Consider the following 22,212-nt stretch of genomic DNA (forward strand, 5'->3'; position numbering starts at 1 on the left):
GTATGTATGGAGATAGGGCATTTGTTCGAAAAGAATGTGATTGTGAAGTTGGAAGATCAAGAGAAAGGTTTTGTAAGCACATTGTTTTTGATGGAGAAGAAAGACTAGGGATGGAGGCCGGTGATAAACCTGAGGAACCTCAATCAGTTTGTGACTTATTATCATTTCAAGATGGAGGGAATTCATCTGTTACGAGATCTTTTGCAGGAACAGGATTGGATGGTGAAATTAGATCTAAAAGATGCAGATTTTATGATTCCAGTTGCTCAATGCAGTGAGAGGTACTTGCAGTTCAGGTGGAACAGCCAGTTGTATCAGTTCCAGAGTCTTCCCTTGGTCTGGCTTCGGCACCTTGGTGTTTTACAAAGGTTTTGCATCCAGTGGTTGGTTTTCTCAGAGAGAGAGGTGTGAGAATGATTATCTATTTAGATGACATTTTGATTCTGAATCAGGAAGAAGGAATCCTAAAAGAACATTTGTGTATGGTGAAAGACTTATTGGAGAGACTGGGTTTTATTAGAAATCTGGAGAAGTCAGTGTGGATACCTGTTTAAAGGTTGGAGTTTTTGGGTTTCAAAGTGGACACAAAACTATGTCAGTTGGTGTTACCAACAAGGAAAGTGAAGAAAATAAGGCAGGAGGTGCAGTCTTTGTTAAGGAAGCAGGAGGTGACTTTGAGAGATTTAGCTCGTGTGATTGGACTTTTGACATCGTCTATTCAGGTCATTTTTCTAGGTCCTTTGTACTACAGAGCCTTACAGCGTTTAAAGCTGTTTGGGCTGAGAAAAGGTCTTTGGCATGGAGATCGGATTTCAATTTCAGAAGAGGCGAGAGAGGAATTGGTTTGGTGGAAGGAGAATTTGGAAGCATGGAATGGTCGAGCAATTTTTGGAGTAAAACCAGATTTTGTGTTAGAAACAGATGCAAGCAAGCTTGGTTGGTATGCTCATTGTCTGGGTTGGGAGACAGGTGGAGTGTGGAATTGTTTGGAAAAAGAAAGTCATATAACTTGTTTAGAATTGCAAGCAGGGATATTTGCTTTACAGAGTTTCAGGGATGTTTTAAAAGGAAAATCTGTTCTCCTGAAGATGGACAATGTTACTGCGTGACATAGATAAACAAATTGGGAGGTGCTCGTTTGAGGAATTTAGCAGAGTTGGCAAAGGAATTGTGGGGTTTTTGTTTAGAGCACAAAATCAGTTTGAAAGCGGAGTTTTGGCCAGGTGTGCAAAATGTGGTTGCAGATTGGAATTCTCATCAGATGAGGGATTTCAGCGATTGGAAATTGAACCTGCATATATTCAGGGAAATAAATCTGGTCAATGGTCCTTTGGAAGTAGATCTTTTTGCCTCCAGGTTGACTTTTCAGTTGGAAAAGTACGTCAGTTGGAGGCACGATCCAGGTGCTATAGCAGTGGATGCGTTTATGCAGGATTCAGTGTCAGTTAGTTCTGGTGACTCCTTTTTGGAAAACTCAGCCTTGGTTTCCGTCTGTGATGGAGATGGCTGTAGAATTTCTGATTCTAATGAAATGTTGCAGAGGTCTTTTGTCAGCTCACCCCTTTGGTAGCTTGGCACAAGCAGTCAGACTTATCTCTGAAGAAAAAAACTGCAAAAGGGCACCACACCAGATTTAGTAAAATAGCCAATAGCTATCTATATAAAACAAGACCAAATATGAAAAAATCTAACACAAAAAAAATAAGATACAAATTTTGCAAGAATTACTTAAAAAGACAGTTCCTTGAAGTCAATAGCTCCACCTGAGGCTATCATATTGTCGTGATCACCAAAACCAACAGTTCAGGCCAGCCGCAGCGTTGCGGGCCACCTACGATTTTGGGAAGATCCGCAAACAGTACCTTCGGAATTGCATGGCGTTGTGATCCTCGTGGTGAGATCCGGAGAGCGGCATCGCAGGTGTTGCAGTGTCCTTCGAGAGGTCGGTGTGGGGGTCATCGGACCCTTGAAATCACACGTGTTACAGATTGAACTCCAGGCTGATGAAAGCAGGAGCGCTGGCATGGATGGCGTTGGGGCTTTGGTCTGAAGTGGGGCGGTGCGGCATCGTCGTTGCTGGAGCACTGTCGTCAGTAAGCCCAAGTTGGCGGTGCGGTGAGGAACGGGCTCCATTCGACATCCAGGGGCTGCAGTGCATACAAGGACACCTGGTGACGATACTGGAGTTGATGGTGCTAGGGTCAGTGGACCGAGGCTGCGGTGCGGGAAAGGACAGTGATTTGTGTACCTCCTGAGTGGTGGCCAGAGGCCACTGTGCAGGCAGCGGCACTGGTGTCAGCAGGTGTAGCATCGTCGGAGACGCCCAGGCTGTGGTGTGAGCAAAGCGATACCAGAGTGCGGGGCAAACAGGTCATGGTGCAAGCAGCGACTCAGTAGAGGCATCAGATTGTGGCCTCGGGGAGACCAGGGTTGTGGTGTGAAGCGGGGCAGTGCGGCTCCATGCAGCGTCAGCAGGTCATGGTGCTGCCAGCGGCATTGTTGGCAGTGTCATCATGGTTTTTCTTCCTGAATAGCCCAAAACACATAGGGGGTCAACAGGCTGGCGGTGCCTCCCGGCGTATTTGGACCGCACCGCCCGGGCCGGCGGTATACCGCCATTTTAGCCCCGGTGGTGATAATCCACCAGGGCAGCACTGCAAGCAGCGCTGCCCTGGGGATTATGACTCCCCTACCGCCAGCCTGTTTCTGGCAGTTTGCACTGCCAGGAAGAGGCTGGCGGTAAGGGGACTCAGGGGGCCCCTGGGGGCCCCTGCACTGCCATTGCACTTGGCATGGGCAGTGCAGGGGCCCCCAGGCAGAGCCCCGTTGCGCATTTCACTGCCCGAATTTCAGGCAGTGAAATGCATGACGGGTGCTACTGCACCCGCTGCACATCAGCATTCGGCAATGTTGATGTGACTTTTCCGCTGGGACAGCGGACGGTAACTCTGTTACCGTCCGCTGGCCCAGCGGAAATGTCAAAATAGGGAGCCAGCCATACCGCCAGCAATGGCGGTATTCTGGCGCCCGCAACCTCGGCGGTCTGCCAGGCAGACCGCTGAGGTTGTAATGACCCCCATAGTTCCCAGTGCTGTAGGCAGATAAAACTGAAGTCTTTGGTGTCCCTGAGACTTCCAACAGGAGGCAAGCTCCAATCCAAGCCCTTGGAGGACTCTCTCAAGCAGGGTACACAGCAAAGTTCACCATTTGCTCTCTTTTAAGGCAGAAGCAGCAACTACAGGACAACCCAGCAGAGCAACACAGCAAAGGGGCAGTACTCCTCCTCCAGCTCTTCAGCTCTTCTCCTTAGCAGCAGTTCCTCTTGATCCAGAGAGATTCTAAAAGTCTAGAATTTTGGGTCCACTACTTATACCCCTTTGTGCCTTTGAAGTAGGCAAACTTTCAGTGGAAAGTCTCTGTTGTTGACAAGATCCTGCCTTGCCCAGGCCTGGCCCCAGACACACAGCAGGGTTCAGAGACTGCATTGTGTGAGGGCAGGTAAATCATTTCAGGCGTAAGTGACCACTCCTCCTCCCCCTCTAGCCCAGATGGCACACCAGGATAAGCTGGCTACCCCCCAGCTCCCTTTGTCTCACTGTCTAGAAGGAATTCACAACAGCCCGACTGTCAGTCAGACTCAGATGTGGAATACACAAGCAGACAGAGGCAAAGAATGGTTTAAGAAAGAAAATGCCCACTTTCTAAAAATAGCATTTTCAAACAGACAATTTAAAAATCAACTTTACAAAAAGATGTGTTTTTAAATTGTGAGTTCAGAGACCCCAAACTCCAGGTCTCTATCTAATCCCAAAGGGAAACTGAAGTTAAGAGTTATTTAAAGTCATCCTCATATTAACCTATGTGAGAGATAGGCATTGCAACAGTGAAAAACGAATTTGGCAGTATTTTGTTGTCAGGACATGTAAAACACATCAGTACATGTCCTACCCTTAACATACAATGCACCCTGCCTATGGGGCTGTTTAGGGCCTAGCTTAGAGGTACCTTACATGTAGTAAAAGGGAAGGTGGGGGCCTGGCAAGTGGGTACACTTGCCAGGTTGAATTGGCAGTGTAGTGACAGGTCTGAGACATGTTTACAGGGCAACTTATGTGTGTGGCACAATCAGTGCTGCAGGCCCACTAGTAGCATTTGATTTACAGGCCCTAGGCACCTCTAGTGCACTTTACTAGGGACTTACCAGTAAATCAAATATGCCAATTATGGGTAAACCAATCCGCAGTACAATTTATATAGGGATCACTTGCACTTTAGAACGGATTAGCAATGGTAAAGTGCACAGAGACAATAAACCAGCAGAAAGGAGGCCAGAAGCAAAAAGACAGGGGAGACAAGCCAAAAAGATGCCAGGTCTAACAGTTACCATGTGTCAATTTTTGTTGATACAGGTGCCACTCCCTCTACTGTGAGAACAGCGGATATACCAAACTTGTCCCAATTGGGAAAAAAGATTCAAGCTGTAAGAGTTGCAAATCAGCAGTTGTCCAACCCATTAATGAAAGCAGTCCTTGTATAGATAGGTTCCTTTGAAGATGAACTGCAATTTCTGTTGTGTGATTTGAGTCCTGTGAGTTTGCTTAGACGTGATTTGCTGTGCAAGTTGAACTGTCCTATTTGTTGTACCCCAAGAGGCATAGAAACCCATGCAAATGTTGAGAATGCAGCATTTAAAATTGCAAATCAAACCCCAAGTGTCACACTGTTTCCTATGTTGACCTGTAAGGATTTACATACAGATTTGAAAGATACAATGTCCCCTGAGGTCTGGGACTATTCAGGAAAAAGAGACATGTCTCATCATTGTGCCTGTCAAGATAACTGTGAAACCAAATTCTGGTATCTAAGGATTCCACAGTAAAACACGACACTCAAAACAATTGCAGGAATTACCCCAGTGATCAAGTCCATGATGGAACTGAAGAGAATTCTGAAGTCCATGTAACTCTCCCATTATGGGACTGAGGAAGCACAATGGAAAATATGGCATAGTCCAGGATCTTAGAAAGGTAAATCAAATAGTTGTTCTTTATTGTCCTGTGGTACCAAATCCAGCAGTGATTTTGTTTCAAATTCCATCTGAAGCCGAGTTGTTCACCATGAATGATCTGTGTCAAGCATTTGTCTCCATACTGTTACATTCTCTTTGTATTTCACTTTGCCAGTTGTGTTTTAGCATGGTGCAGAGTCCCACTGGGGTATACAGAGAGCCCTTTTGTTTTCAACCAGATCTTGAAAAAGAATCTGAAGTCACTTAAAATGTCCTAGCACTCTGTCCTTATCCAGCATATTCATGTTAGTGGCATCAAATATTAAGGAAGTTTGTAATAGAGATACAATTGCCCTGCTGAACCACTTAGCTAAGAATGGATATAAAGTTTCCCCAACTAAATTGCAGTACTGTAAGAAAGAAGTCTTATAGTTAGGACATCACATTGAGAAAGGTGCAAGGAAGGTGTCACAAGAAGGAATCTCAGGAATCCTAAAAGATCATCCCCAAAAGACTCAGAAAGAAATTAGAATGTTTTGGGGAATGGTTGACTACTGTAGCCAGTGAATTACAAACTTTTTCCTTTTGGCTAAGCCTTTACGGGTGCTGACATATAAGGATGTGTCTGATCCGGTACCATTGGATGACAACTGCATACGTGCCTTCACAGAGCTGAGAGAAAATCTCTGTCATGCCCCTGCTCGGGAATGCCTGATTACTACAAATGTTTTACTTTGTATAGCTGTGAGATGGAGGGATAAGGGTGACATGGAAATGTGAACAGACCAGTGACTTATTTTTCTGCCACTCCTGATCCTGCGGCTTCGGCGTTGCCCGGCTGTCTTCAGTGAGTTGCTGCCACTAGTGTTAGCATAGAGCAGTGCGAAAGCTTTGTCATGGGTCATCCTTTGTATTTGTGGGACCCCATTCTGTGGAAATTTTGTTAACCCGTTCCAAAACTCAGCACATGACTAATGCCAGACTTACCCATTATGAACAAGTCATATTTGCCTCTCCTCACATAACACTGAAGAGATGTGTCACTCTTAACCTCGCAACCTTATTTTTCCTACCTGTTGATGACAAAAATGTTGACTGTGTTGATGAGATTGAGCATGACTCTCTAGATGTCACTGAACTATGCACCAAGCCAAGTCCCCATATTCAAGATATCCCACTTCCTGCATTTGATTATATGATATTTGTTGATGGCTCGTGTTTGAGAGACAATGATTGAACCCTGAGAGCTACTTATGTGGTTTGTCTCAGGTGTGGTCGAAACCTCCTGGCTTCAAGGAGTCTTTTCTGCTCATGTAGCTGAATTAGTTGCTCTTACAGGAGTCTGCTGTGTTTCTGAACAACTGAATGTGACCATTTTCACTGATTGTCAGTATAACTTTGGTGTTGTGTTGTTCATGATTTTGGACAGTTATGGTTCTAGAGAGGTTGTATGATCTCCTTTGGATCCACTATCTGTAATGGAGAAAACGTTTACAATGTGTTGAATGCATTACAGTTGCCTGTCCAAGTTGCAGTTGTGAAGTGCTTTGCAAATCTCAAAGCCACTGATTATGTCACTCTAGGTTCAGCTTCCCAACTTCTCTACAGTCAGACCGAGTCACTTCAATAGTGAGGTCTTGAAATTAACGTGTGTGGCATTACAAGTTGAGCAAAGACTACATTGCAGTTACAGGCCAGAAGCTTCAGGACTGGTGGACCAAATGTATAGAACTCTGAAGTCCAAGCTGGCAAATGTTTGTGCTTACACCTCATTGAAATAGCATGATGCACTGCCTCTTGTTTTGAGGAGTTTGCACAGTACTTCTGTCACGAAAACAGGATTATTGCCTCATGAAATAATCATGGGCCATGCCATGAGGTTACCAGCTGTGCCTCCAAATGTGTTTGTGAACATTTCAGAAGGCATGGTACTTCATTATTGCAAAGGATTGGCTAATGTGGTTTGTTATGTGTCTCATCAGGTTGGAGAAGCTACAGTCCAGCGGCAGCAGGAGATGTCTTCGGGTGACTGGGTCATGGTGAAAAAACACGCAATCTCTGTGGAAGGGGCCTTCCCAGATAGTACTCGAAATGAGGATAGCTGTGAAGTGCACTGGTCTCCCTAACTGGATCTACGTGGCACATACTCCCAAAGTTCCAGGTCCTCTTGACCAAACAGCACCTGTCCCTGAAGGGCCAGTTACAATGGACAAAGGGAGCACTTTAGTCAAGTTGTTAGGGATGGGCAAGTAAAAGAAACAGCACACTTGTAGTCTGAGGGGGGCCTGAGTGAGTTAACAGCAGTGGACAGTACAGAAGGGTTAGGTCAAAAGCGCTTGACCATGCAAAGCTCAGATGCTGACCAAGGACCTAGTGTTATAGCAAAAAGAGTTGTGCCTGGAGATCAGTGGCCAAATAAACAAACTGTACCAGTAGTGCAAGTGCCCCCAACTATGTCAGAAGAAACTGGAGATTCCAGCCAAAGTGACAGTGATACAGAAGGACCAGTAGCTTGGATTTCAAAGAGCAGGAGTGTGCCTTAGTCAAAAGTACGCAGCACCTGAATGGACATATTTTGCAACAAATGAATGGGAGAAGGAATTTGCAACCTTTTGTTTTAACAATACGCATCCAGTTGAACATTCTTGAATTTGTTCTTGTGGCCAAGTTGAACTTTGAAATTTCATTGGTACTTGACAGACTGAGACATTATATCCAGGATGTGATTATTATTGATTTTTAACTGCGCACTTATTAGAAACATTTGAACTTTTACTGAAGCCTTTTGATTGACCTTGTAGAAATTAGATTTTTGCAAATTAACTTTTGAACTTTGCTGAAGAGACAATTACTTGCTAATTGCTTTGCTCACAATAAAAACAACTGAAAAAGACAGTTGCTATTTTCGATGCCGCCATTTGCATTTTACACTTTTGCATTTGTATTTTATTTTTGATTACTGGTCTGAAATTAGAGATCTCAAGGAGCCTAGTAGAAACAAGATTAGTAAAACTAGCTACATTTGTGTAGCAGTGTTAGTTGTGATAGTTGTTTTGATGATTGCATTGCTTATCTGATTGAGCTTATCTACACCTTCTAAAACAGGAAACATTAGATCAATAAGTGCCCAAGTTCCAAAGTGCCCAGAGATAATAGAACGTATAAACTAGAATATAAGGAGTTATATGTAGATAGCTCAAGAGGAGATGTTTATTCAAATGCTTATTATAAATTGGTTTATGAGTCCATTGATATAGTGGACATGAAGAACTGCTACGTCTGTGCACAATTGTCTGCATCAGTTAGTGAGGGAATTACACATCACAGTCTACCCTTGACATATGGTGTTTATTGATGATCCTTTTGTATGAACAGGAACACTTTCAGTATTATTACTCTAATTATGAGCTTGTCTTTTCCGAAGTACCCATCATGATACACCTGAATAAGTTTGCAAAGTAAAAGGCATAGCAACAGTTGGATGGTTCTTTGAGCTTACCTTGACATTTGGTACAGTTTATGTCCATAACAATAATTTGACTTGTATTCTTACTCCAGTAGAAAAAGAATTTTAGGACAAGTTGACAGAAGAAGAGTAATGAAAACAAAGGCAGAAAGAGGAGTAGCATTACATGATTGGGAAAAGGAAGACGAAGCCCATTCAGTAACTGGAAGTCAAGCTACCTTGACTAGAGAATAGCAACATGCAGGGAAATCATGTATATATAGACCCATGTCAAAAACACACACAATATTTGTGGGCACAACTGAGTGCAGACATGTATTTAAATTTCAGAGTAGTTGGATATTTATGATGAATGGACAGGATCCTGCAATTCTGGGACTTTATTTCATTTGTGAAAAGCATGCTTATTTCAGTTTGCCGAAAGGATGGTATTGCACACAGTAAGCATGAATAGTTTTTCCAAAGATTTATAATGTGGAATATTTTGATGATACTGTGTGGGATGAGAAGTCAAAATTCCAAATCAAGAGATGAGACAGTGATTCAGAGACAGTAGGAGATATTTTAGGTACTATGATTCCATCTGAAGGAGTAATCTTGAATGATCTCAAGATAAGGATGTTGTCAACAATTGTAGATAAATTGTCTACAGATACAGTGGGTGCCTACTTGTTAGTCATCACAGAAATGGTTGCCATAAGATCAATGGTTTTGCAAGTCGTCTTACTTTAAACATCCTTCTTCCAAAAGAGGGCAGAGTTTGCAGGATGCTGAAAGTTCATTCATTTTTTTTTATACCAGATAACAATAAGGGGCTGTGCAAGCCTGGGAAGCAACAGGTAGTGGTTTTTCAGCAGTTGGAAAGTGGGTTGGAAATCTAGGTAGTGGAATTGTTAGCAGTATCTTGAGGCCGGTGCTGACACTTGCCTTCTGCACCTTAATTGTGCTTGGTTCTTTAAAGCTAAAGGTATACAGGAAAATGAAAGTTTAGAGAGCAGAGAAAGGGAGAAAAAATGGAATTAGGCTTGAGAATAGATGAAACAGCTATTGCAAGTAACATTAAGCTGTTAGAGGAGCCCAGATGATCTTACCCAGGTCGACCTCGGAGATTTTGATGTCTCATCAATAGGAGAAATTGCAATCTGATGTGATGGCTTGATTTGCCATCAGAGGGGGGACTGGTGTAGCTGAGATTTGGCTGCCACCTTTGATGTCACAATGATGATCTATACATGACAAACATTTTGCATTACATTGTGTGAATTGCTAACAAGCTTACTGTAGAGTGATGCACTGAAAGTCTATACAATTATATCAAATATTGAGATGCATTCACTGTAGCTTAATCCTTTATATATGCAACATAGCCATCCTAAGTAAAGTATAATCATTTAATTTGATTTCATACATTTCCTTATGTTAGAGAATAGTTTTCACTGAACGATAATTCTATTTTTTGATAGAAATGTTTTAACTGTTGTGTGACGGTCTTAGGAAATACTCTTGATGTTGCAGATACCTGTTGCATGATGTACTATGATTTGTCAATGAAATATTTTAATCCATATGGTGTGACCAATGGACAAATCATCACAATGGACATTAATTTACCTTTTTACAGTCAGTTACAGGCAGAATGGGATGGACTTTGAGTAGAAGAGATCTCTTGGACTTTGAGAGGTACAGACCTTTTTGTCCTTGCCTGACCTCTTCCTAATGCTTAATGAGAAAAATTAGACTTTTCCCTGACCCCTGAGAAGGCCCTTGACTGAGTTTCTGAAATGCTGACATTTTCCCTTTTTACCTAATTTTTGTCAACTGTAGTTAGCTTCATTTTTCCACAGATGTTGTTTTTCCAAATACTTTATGTCCTTTAGAGGTTTTCCTATTGTTTAGTTAGCTATTTAGATGATCCCAGTTGGCAGTAATGTTTAGACATGCTGGACAATGTCTGTTTTCTGAGCATCAAGTTCTCTTGTTGATATTTTGTATCACACTTATTGAATGTTTAGCCTGTCTCATGTTAGGACGTCTAAATTTCTTTTGCTGTTTCAGTCACCTTACAGTGACACTTTATCTTTGTTACCTGATTTTGAGAAACATTCATTTATAACAAAAGCCTTTAACTTTATTCTGACTTGAGTTTTCCTTCTGTGGTGAAATTGGTCATACTGTAAATTAAATGTTGGCTTATTGTGATATTAATCTCTTTTACCCCTTGCTAGGGTGGAAAGGGCTGTCAACCTGGTTTAGAGCATACCTGAAATACTCCAGAAATATTATTTTTTAGTTTCAAATCCTTAGATTAACATGTAATTCTATTTAAGTGAATAATTTACCTTATTATATTCCAACTGCAGAAACACTACTTAAAAAACATTCTAGCACCCTTGTCATAAAGTTGGTTACTAGTTGGAAAGGATGTGGATCCTTCTCAAGTAATAAGTCCTTAATCTTCCATATACTGGACACTGAGTTCAGTATTGTAGCACTTGGCTCCCTTACGGTCACAAGAAAAAGCAATACAAGGCTGACTCAAGGGAAGTGGTGTGGGCTTATATTTCAGTCCGCAGACACTCAACAAACACTTAATAAGTCATTGCCCAGTCAGTGTTTTCTATTATGAAAAAAGCACTTTATTACACACATATATAGCTGATGGCTGATGGAAATGCCTATTTTGACACTCTCCCAGCAGTTCACAACCCTAACGAGCCCTGAACTTTATATACGCACAATGTTATCCACATAGGTTTTACACAATATAATTGGGGGCTACATCCCAAAAAGCAGGCCTACTGGCTTTATCAGAGTGGCACCATATTATTAGGAGCAGGCTAAACCAATTCAATATCAATAAAATTGCTAAGAATGGGTCCATCATACAGTAACAGTCATTAGGACATGAAATGACTCACTGTTAACTTTGTGATTGTCAATAAAGCATGTAAATGACCATCAATAATATCTGTCACTCCTCACTAGTAGCATTGTGATTGATAATAAGGGCATGCAGGGAAGTAAAGGGCATGCAGGAAAGTAAACTACAGTCTATTAGTAAAGTTATCAACTATTTTTCCCCATTGTAAATATGGACCTTTATAATTTGAGCAATAATGATACATTTCAGACCTGTAAAGCCAATGTGATCCCTCAATAAGGACCAGAAATAAATTATTGATTGGGTCACTACAGAGACATGCCAGAAATATATTCAGAAGATACATCAATATAGCTAGTTAGGTCGGATATCTCAAGAAGGTCAGCCTTAGCAAAATAAGGTACAGAACAGTAACAGCCACTGCAATACAGAAATTGAGAATTGGAAATAGGTATTCCATAAAGAAACTCCAGTTCTCCATGCTAAACATAATGTAATTCTAAGGTCACCCAATCATAACACTAATTAGGGAATTAGGATGGTTTTGGAATAGGGTCTCAGGAAACTAAGGAAGGGGAGAAAATGCTGGATGCTGTCAGGATAGTGACGACTTCAGTAGAAGTCTTCAAGAAAAAAGAATAAGGCCCTGATATAGAGTTTGGCGAATGGGTTTACTCGATCACAAAAGTGATGAATATTCCATCCGCCGTATTATGATCCGATTATATCCCATGGGATTTGTAATACGGGGGATAGGAAATCTGTCACATTTGTGATGGAATAACCCATTTGCAAACTCCAAATCAGGCCCTTTGTGTTGATCATAAAGATTTGCACTTGCAAGAATAAAGTTAAGCAGAGAAGTCTGAACCCCTCAAAGTCTAAGGGAGTCTGTGGTAACTATTTATTGTGTGAACATTAGTTAAAACAACAGAAACATCTGCAACATTTATATCTTTTCCTGCACCACCAGGACCCAATTAATTCATTACTTGTGATGTGCATTTTCAACATCACCTAGATTTCAAGTCCCACTGAAACTTGCAACCTTGAACATCTCTTGTTCCTGGTACATGATAAATAGAAGGCTTCATCTGGTCATTAGGACTCCACACGCCTTGTCAAGATTTCTCTTCTCGAGTCTTACTATCAGTTGTCTAATACATGCAATATGACTTTCTCTAGCTAATGAAATTGTGAGAACGCTCCTGCAAAGAAAGAACATGTTGACCAAGCAAAGCACACTTAAAAATGAGGCCTGTAATCAGGCTACCTTTAACTAAGAATTGAATGTGCATTTCAAATATATGGTTAAACATGCAAAGCGTGACCAAAATAATGCAGATTTACATATGCAAATATAACTTGGGGTGTAAATGTAAAACATGAATAATGAATACATGTAGGCATTTTCAACTGCACGTTAGTGCACACATATATAAATCTCTAGTCTTTGGAGTGGTTATGCTTCAACAATGCTTTTAAATGCTTCACACACAGTAAAGGGTTGAGTCTAAATTGCACTAAATTGCTCCAGATTGTTGTCCTCTTGGAGATGGAGCAGAACCACTCCAACAATAAAATTAGAGACATCGGTTATCCCAATAAATTTCTTTCACAAATCTGAGTGCTTGAAAATAAGGGCGTGGGTGAAAACTTTTTATAGAGCTTGATAATGACCTTCTGAACCTTGGAGTTCATGAAAATCTTGGCAGTCCATTTCAGCAAAGTTTTACCTAACTGTCTATATAAAATTCTTTTAGTCTCAAAAATCTCTGGGTTTCGTGGATAGGTTTAGGGTTGGCAAGTCACAAATGGGAGAGATAATAAGAGGGTCAATAGTCATCCAATCTCTGAAAGATGATACCCCAGATACCCCACTTCTGTTCTCTGAAATACACACTTCTTCACTTTACAGCATAGATGGGTTTCCCCGAGACAAAGAAGGACTAAATGAACATGGACTCCATACTCCAGAAGGGAAGCAGAGAAAGAAGATTAAAATATCTTTCAGGTATATCACAAGAAACTGGTTCAGTATGTCAACGAATAAGTTATTGATGAACTCTGAAAAACTGCTGTAGAATTTGTGAGGTCAAAGGTCATGATATAAGTGTCTGAAAGGTGTCTGAATGGCTGTCTTCCACTTTTCATCTCCTATAATTCAAAGCAGATGGTAAGCTCCTCAGAGATATAACATTGTGAAATATGTTGTACCATATATAGACTCAAGTATGTCTTTGATGAGAGGAAGTGGGTAACTGTTCTTAATAGTGATCTTAATTAACCCATGATAATTGTTGCAAAGCCTTAGCTGTTTGGACTCCTTACCAACAAAAAAAGTGGAGCTCGAGCAGGAAATGTAGACCAGACAATCAGTATGTTTCAAAGATTCTTGTTCTAATATTCCCTCAGACTCTGTTTCTTATGCTGGGGCACAGACCTCAATCTACAGTAGGGAATTAAGGTTCCTGGGTACAGTTGGGATGGCACAATCCCACCAACATGGAGCTAGGCTTCTGAAAGATATCATAAAATCCCTGGCAAGCCATTAGAGCGGACAAAGGCTGATCAATAGTAGCCTGAGACTGGCCTTCTGAATGTTTCTGTTAGAGTAGCAGTTATTTCTGCAGAGCTATGATGACAAAGATATGACTCTGGTCTCCCAATTGACATAGGTATTATATTTTTTCAGTAAAGGAATTACAAAAACTATGGCATGGTTTTGGTGAAATGATTAGAACAAAAGTACCAAATCCTCATGATTAATGACACTAAACGCAGAACCAGGAAGGAGTTCATGAGTCCCAAAATTAAAGGGCATCTGCCGATTGTGTGTATATGATCCAGAGTTGACTTCTTGTTGATTGGATTTTGGAGCCTCTCACAAAACTTAAGCCCATATATATGCCAGAGACATTGGAACCTAACAGGGCTGGAATAGGGACAGACTTGCCAGGACAGACTTGAAAAATCAACTCTAACATAAACAAGTATGTTTGGACTCACAGAAAGAAAGCTTTATAGGAAGTATAATCTTCTTCCTCCCTCTCCTTTACAAAGCACAGAATTTGGCATGTGTCCATTGGAATAAAATGTTGAACAATGCAGTCTTGCAGCAGGCGATTTAGGCTTACACAAAAGAGACACAAGTCTTCCTTTTTCATTTGATCCCCTTAGCATTAGACCCTGGGCCTCTAGTAGACCCATACTGCATTGATTCATCAGGCACATCAGGGAAAGGATTCGTAGGCTGAATGCTACTTCCAAATGAGAAAGCTCAGGGAATTCTTGCCAACTCATTCTTTAACTCCTCTTTTAACTCTCTTCATAATAAAGTGATCTGAGTGCATTTCAACTAGGTTGTTTCTCTAGAAAACTCATGAAAATGTGTGCAAAAGGACAGCACATCAGAATTTCCCTTGAATGTCTCACACTAGACATTCTCTGGGAAGCTTCATAGTCAGATCTTCACATCTTCTTGAAGTTTGTCACAAAATTGACATAATTGTTCAAACAAGGCTCATTAGTGACAACTAAGGGAGTTGCAAAAGCCAGGATCCACTGGTCAAGGAATCCAGCAGATATCCCACTTTAGGTCTGTCAGAGGAAAATTGTTGAGGTTGGAAGGCAAAATAAATGAGCAGGCCATCCAAAAACTTCTTTAACCTCTTGTGTGCTCACCTCGTCCTGCTAGGGGCCCCCGATGGCCAGGCACAACCCTCCCCTAGGCAGGGATGGAAGGGGAATCGCTTCCCCTTCCACCCTCGCCCCCCCCCCCACAATCCCCCTGTGGCCTCTGATGACGTCAGCGCGCTTTTGCGCAGAGGCATTCCCTTCAGAGGGCTTCTCCTCCAATCACATGGAGGGGGCGGAGAAGCTTGAAAGGAGAGGAAAGGCTTCTCTGAGCATTTCTGCTGCCCGGTCGCAATGCGATCGGGCAGCAGAAATGCCACGAGACACCAGGGATTTTTTTTATTTTTTATTTACTCAATAAGGAGAGTGGCCCCTTGGGCAAGGGCCGCTCTCCAGGGGGGCAATTTGTTTTTTGGCTGTTTCTGCCCCCCCCCGGGGGCAGATCGGCCTAAAATTATTAGGCCGATCTGCCCCCAGGGTGGGGGGGTGGGCGGGGGCAGAAACCCACTAGACACCAGGGAAAATATTATTTTTATTTATATATTTTTTTTATGTTTGGGGAGCAACCCCATGGGCAAGGGTCGCTCCGGAGGGTACAAATTATTATTAGGCCATTTCTGCCCCCCTGGGGGCAGAACGGCCTTGCGATCTGCCCCCAGGGGGGGCAGAAACCACTAGACACCAGAGAATATATAATTTTGTGGGCTATTTGAAGTAAGGGGAGCAGCCCCTTGGGCAAGGGCTACTCCTGGGGGGGGGCACATTATTTCTAGGCCATTTTTGCACCCCCCTGGGGGCAGATTAGGCTGATCTGCCCCCGGTGGGGGTAGATATCCACTAGACACCAGGGCTCATTTTTAATTTTTTTTTTTTAATTTTTTTTATGTTTGGTGAGCGACCCCTTGGGCAAGGGTCGCTCTGGGGGGGGGGGCAAAACATTATTGGTCCATTTCTGCACCCCCTGGGGGCAGATCGGCCTTGCGATCTGCCCCCAGGGGGGGTCGGAAACCACTAGACAACAGGTTTTTTTTTTATTGTGGGCTATTTCAAGTAAGGGGAGTGGCCCCTTGCGCAAGGGTTGCTCATTGGGGGGCAAATTATTTCTAGGCCATTACCTCCCCCCCGGGCAGATCGGCCTAATGTAATTAGGCCGATCTGCCCCTGGGGGGGCAGAAACCACAAGACACCAGGGAATTTTTATTTTGTTCATGCTAACTCATAAGGGTAGCGGCCCCTTTGGCAAGGGCCACTCCCCGGGGTGGGGGGGAAATATTTGTAGGCCCTTTCTGTCCCCCCTGGAGGCAGATCGGCCTAATATAATTAGGCGGATCTGCCCCCGGGGGGCAGAAACGTCTAGACACCAGGGGTATATATTTTTGTTTTATTTACTTTATGTTTTTATGTATGGGGAGCGACCCCTTAAACAAGGGTCGCTCCCCTGAGGGGCAAATTGTATTTAGGCCATTTCTGCCCCCCTTGGGGGCAGATCAGCCTATGTTTGTTAGGCCACTCTGCCCCCAAAGGGGGTAGAAACCTCTAGACACCATGGATAGGTGTGTGTGTATGTGTGTGTTTTGTTTGGACGCGGCAGCCCCTTGGGCAAGGGTCTCTCCCCATGGGGGCACATTCCTGTTGGCCATAACTGCCCCCCTTGGGGGCAGACTGGCCTATTTTGGAAGGCCAATCTGTCCCCAAGGGGGGCAGAAAGCCCACCAGAGACAAGGGAAGATTTTGCTTTTCAAAATAAGAGGTTGGGGGTATGGCCATACCCCCCCACCCCAAATAAATGGGGCCAAAGTTGTTCTGCCCACCAGTGGCAAATTGGGCAATTACCCCCGATCCACACCCCAGGGGTAGAGAAAGTCTACTAGATGCCATGGAATAAAAAAAATAAAAGAAAATAGTGGGGTGGTGGCTACCAACCAGTATTGGCCTGGTTATGCCCCCACCCGAACTGAAGGGGCTAACAGTATTTCAGCTCTCCCCCGCACACTAAAACATCTTATCCCATGGCAAGCAAGAGGACATTTGATTATTTTTGGTTTTTGTTTTACATTTGGGCCATGAGAGCTTGGTAACTCTCAAAATCGTCACACTTGGAATGGTGAGGGCTGCATTTTTTTTTTACTTTGGGACGCTGCCATATAGAAAAATCCACAAGACCTAGACACATCTGAAAACTAAACATCTAGTTGATTCCAGGGTGGTGTGCTTCACATGCACCCCGCACCATTTCCTTACCCACAATGCCCTGCAAACCTGCAACTTTGCTGGAAAGCACACATTTTTCCCACATTTTTGTGATGGAACCTTCCGGAATCTGCAGTAATCCACAAAATTCCTACCAATCAGCATTGTCTCATCTATACCGATAAAAGTTCTGCTGCACTTGTCAACCTAAAAAATTTTTTTTTTCAAACTGCACTTTTGGACCCACTTTGGTTCCTCCTCAATTTCGATGTGTTTTTGGCTCTTCCCTGTCACAAACACTTGGCCCACCTACACAAGTGAAGTATCATTTTTACCAGGAGATTGAGGGGAACGTTGGGTTGTAGGAAATTTGTCCCGGTTCAGTGATCCCACACAGAAATGTGGAATATATTTGATTTTTTAGCTAGATTTGCGGTGTGCTGAGGATTCTAGGTAAGAAAATATTGGGAGATCCACACAAGTCACACCACCGTTGACTCCCTCAGGTGTCTAGTTTTCAGAAATGTGTGGGTTTGGTAGGTTTCCCTAGATGGCTGCTGAGTCCAGGACCAAAAATGCAGGTGCCATCCCCCGCAAAAACAGGTAGTTTTCTATTTGATAATTTTGATGTGTCCAGATAGTGTTTTGGGGCACTTCCTGTCGCGGGCACTATGCCTACCCACACAAGTGAGGTACCATTTTTATCGGGAGACTTGGGGGAACGCTGGGTGGAAGGAAATTTGTGGCTCCTCTCAGATTCCAGAACTTTCTGTCACCGAAATGTGAGGAAAAAAGTGTTTTTTAAGCCACATTTTGAGGTTTGCAAAGGATTCTGGGTCACAGAACCTGGTGAGAGCTTGACAAGTCACCCCATCTTGGATAATCCTACGTCTCTAGTTTTCAAAAATGCACAGGTTTGGTAGGTTTTCCTAGGTGGCAGCCGAGCTAGAGGCCAAAATCCACAGGTAGGCACTTTGCAAAAAACATCTCTGTTTTCTGTAGAAAAATTGATGTGTCCACGTTTTGTTTTGGAGCATTTCCTGTCGCGGACACTATGCCTACCCACACAAGTGAGGTACCATTTTTATCGGGAGACTTGGGGGAACGCTTGGTGGAAGAAACTTTGTGGCTCCTCTCAGATTCCAGAACCTTCTGTCACCGAAATATGAGGAACAAGTGTGTTTTTAGCCACATTTTGAGGTTTGCAAAGGATTCTGGGTAACAGAACCTAGTGAGAACTCGACAAGTCACGCCATCTTGGATTCCCCTATGTCTCTAGTTTAAAAAAATTCACAGGTTTGGTAGGTTTTCCTAGGTGGCGGCGGAGCTAGAGGCCAGAATCCACAGCTAGGCACTTTGCAAAAAACACCTCTGTTTTCTGTAAAAAATAATTATGTGTCCACGTTGTGTTGGGGAGCATTTCACATTGCGGGCACTATGCCTACCCACACAAGTGAGGTACCATTTTTACCGGGAGAGTTGGGGGAACGCTGGGTGGAAGAAAATGTATGGCTCCTCTCAGATTCCAGAACTTTCTGTCACTGAAATGTGAGGAAAAAGTGTTATTTTAGCCACATTTTGAGGTTTGCAAAGGATTCTGGGTAACAGAACCTGGCGAGAGCTCGACAAGTCACCCCATCTTGGATTCTCCTAGGTCTCTAGTTTTCAAAAATGCACAGGTATGGTAGGTTTCCCTAGGTGGCGGCTGAGCTAGAGGCCAAAATACACAGGTAGGCACTTTGCAAAAAACACCTCTGTTTTCTGTAGAAAAATTGATGTGTCAACGTTGTGTTTTGGAGCATTTCCTGTCGCGGACACTATGCCTACCCACACAAGTGAGGTACCATTGTTATTGGGAGACTAGGGGGAACGCTGGGTGGAAGGAAATTCGTGGCTCCTCTCAGATTCCAGAACTTTCTGTCACCGAAATGTGAGGAAAAAGTGTTTTTTTAGCCACATTTTGAGGTTTGTAAAGGATTCTGGGTAACAGAACCTAGTGAGAGTTCGACAAGTCACCCCATCTTGGATTCCCCTATGTCTCTAGTTTTAAAACATTCACAGGTTTGGTAGGTTTCCCTAGGTGGTGGCTGAGCTAGAGGCCAGAATCCACAGGTAGGCACTTTGCAAAAAACACCTCTGTTTTCTGTGGAAAAATTGATGTGTCTACGTTGTGTTTTGGATCATTTCCTATCGCGGGTTCTATGCCTACCCACACAAGTGAGGTACCATTTTTCTCGGGAGAGTTGGGGGAACGCTGGGTGGAAGAAAATGTATGGCTCCTCTCAGATCCCAGAACTTTCTGTCACCGAAATGTGAGGAAAAAGTGTTTTTTTAGCCACATTTTAAGGTTTGCAAAGGATTCTGGGTAACAGAACCTGGCGAGAGCTCGACAAGTCACCCCATCTTGGATTCTCCTAGGTCACTGGTTTTCAAAAATGCACAGGTATGGTAGGTTTCCCTAGGTAGCAGCTGAGCTAGAGGCCAAAATACACAGGTAGGCACTTTGCAAAAAACACCTCTGTTTTCTGTAGAGAAATTGATGTGTCCACGTTGTGTTTTGGAGCATTGCCTGTCACGGACACTATGCCTACCCACACTAGTGAGGTACCATTTTTATCGGGAGACTTGGGGAAACGCTGGGTGGAAGGAAATTCGTGGCTCCTCTCATTTTCCAGAACTTTCTGTCACCGAAATGTGAGGAAAAAGTGTTTTTTTACCCACATTTTGAGGTTTGCAAAGGATTCTGGGTAACAGAACCTAGTTAGACCCCGACAAGTCACCCCATCTTGGATTCCCCTATGTCTCTAGTTTTAAAAAATTCACAGGTTTGGTAGGTTTCCCTAGGTGGCAGCTGAGCTAGAGGCCAGAATCCACAGCTAGGCACTTTGCAAAAAACACCTCTGTTTTCTGTAAAACAAATTGATGTGTCCACGTTGTGTTTTGGAGCATTTCCTGTCGCGGACACTATGCCTACCCACACAAGTGAGGGACCATTGTTATCGGGAGACTTGGGAGAACGCTGGGTGGAAGGAAATTCGTGGCTCCTCTCAGATTCCAGAACTTTCTGTTACCGAAATGTGAGGAAAAAGTGTTTTTATAGCCACATTTTGAGGTTTGTAATGGATTCTGGGTAACAGAACCTAGTGAGAGTTCGACAAGTCACCCCATCTTGGATTCCCCTATGTCTCTAGTTTTAAAACATTCACAGGTTTGGTAGGTTTCCCTAGGTGGTGGCTGAGCTAGAGGCCAGAATCCACAGGTAGGCACTTTGCAAAAAACACCTCTGTTTCCTGTGGAAAAATTGATGTGTCCATGTTGTGTTTTGGAGCATTTCCTATCGCGGGTACTATGCCTACCCACACAAGTGAGGTACTATTTTTATCGGGAGAGTTGGGGGAACGCTGGGTGGAAGAAAATGTATGGCTTCTCTCAGATTCCAGAACTTTCTGTCACCGAAATGTGAGGAAAAAGTGTTTTTTAGCCATATTTTGAGGTTTGCAAAGGATTCTGGGTAACAGAACCTGGTGAGAGCTTGACAACTCTCCCATCTTGGATTCTCCTAGGTCTCTAGCTTTAAAAAATGCACAGGTTTGGTAGGTTTCTCTAGGTGGCGGCTGAGCTAGAGGCCAAAATCCACAGGTAGGCACTTTGCAAAAAACACCTCTGTTTTCTGTAGAGAAATTGATGTGTCCACGTTGTGTTTTGGAGCATTTCCTGTCGCGGACACTATGCTTACCCACACAAGTGAGGTACCATTTTTATCGTGAGAGTTGGGGGAACGCTGGGTGGAAGGAAATTCGTGGCTCCTCTCAGATTCCAGAACTTTCTGTCACCGAAATGTGAGGAAAAAGTTTTTTTAGCCACATTTTGAGGTTTGCAAAGGATTCTGGGTAACAGAACCTGGTGAGAGCTTGACAACTCACCCCATCTTGGATTCTCCTAGGTCTCTAGTTTTCAAAAAAGCACAGGTATGGTAGGTTTCCCTAGGTGGCGGCTGAGCTAGAGGCCAAAATCCACAGGTAGGCATTTTGCAAAAAACACCTCTGTTTTCTGTGGAGAAATTGATGTGTCCACGTTGTGTTTTGGAGCATTTCCTGTCGCGGACACTATGCCTACCCACACAAGTGAGGTACCATTTTTATCGGGAGAGTTGGGGGAACGCTGGGTGGAAGGAAATTCGTGGCTCCTCTCAAATTCCAGAACTTTCTGTCACCGAAATGTGAGGAAGAAGTTTTTTTAGCCACATTTTGAGGTTTGCAAAGGATTCTGGGTAACAGAACCTGGTGAGAGCTTGACAACTCACCCCATCTTGGATTGTCCTAGGTCTCTAGTTTAAAAAAATGCACAGGTATGGTAGGTTTCCCTAGGTGGCGGCTGAGCTAGAGGCCAAAATACACAGGTAGGCACTTTGCAAAAAACACCTCTGTTTTTTGTAGAGAAATTGATGTGTCCACATTGTGTTTTGAAGCATTTCCTGTCGCGGACACTATGCCTACCCACACAAGTGAGGTACCATTTTTATCGGGAGACTTGGGGGAACGCTGGGTGGAAGGAAATTCATGGCTCCTCTCTGATTCCAGAACTTTCTGTCACCGAAATGTTTGGAAAAAGTGTTTTTTTAGCCGCATTTTGAGGTTTGCAAAGGATTCTGGGTAACAGAACCTGGTGAAAGCTCGACAAGTCACCCCATCTTGGATTCTCCTAGGTCTCTAGTTTTCAAAAATGCACAGGTATGGTAGGTTTCCCTAGGTGGCGGCTGAGCTAGAGGTCAAAATACACAGGTAGGCACTTTGCAAAAAACACCTCTGTTTTCTGTAGAAAAATTGATGTGTCCACGTTGTGTTTTGGAGCATTTCCTGTCGCGGACACTATGACTACCCACACAAGTGAGGTACCATTTTTATCGGGAGACTTGGGGGAATGCTGGGTGGAAGGAAATTCGTGGCTCCTCTCAGATTCCAGAACTTTCTGTCACCGAAATGTGAAGAAAAAGTGTTTTTTTAGCCACATTTTGAGGATTGTAAAGGATTC

The 22,212-nt window shown here is 43.2% G+C and overlaps 1 long non-coding RNA gene across 1 annotated transcript in view; it reads left to right on the top strand.

The window, feature by feature from the left end:
- Positions 1 to 22,212, top strand: part of LOC138294205 (uncharacterized) — a 315,854-nt gene that overhangs the window by 82,464 nt on the left and 211,178 nt on the right. Inside the window, exon 2 of the long non-coding RNA XR_011203266.1 lies at positions 13,274 to 13,369. This is a non-coding gene — a long non-coding RNA (uncharacterized lncRNA). The remainder of the gene's footprint in view (positions 1 to 13,273; positions 13,370 to 22,212) is intronic.

This window comes from Pleurodeles waltl, chromosome 4_2, assembly GCF_031143425.1.
Source record: "Pleurodeles waltl isolate 20211129_DDA chromosome 4_2, aPleWal1.hap1.20221129, whole genome shotgun sequence".
Lineage (NCBI taxonomy): Eukaryota > Metazoa > Chordata > Amphibia > Caudata > Salamandridae > Pleurodeles > Pleurodeles waltl.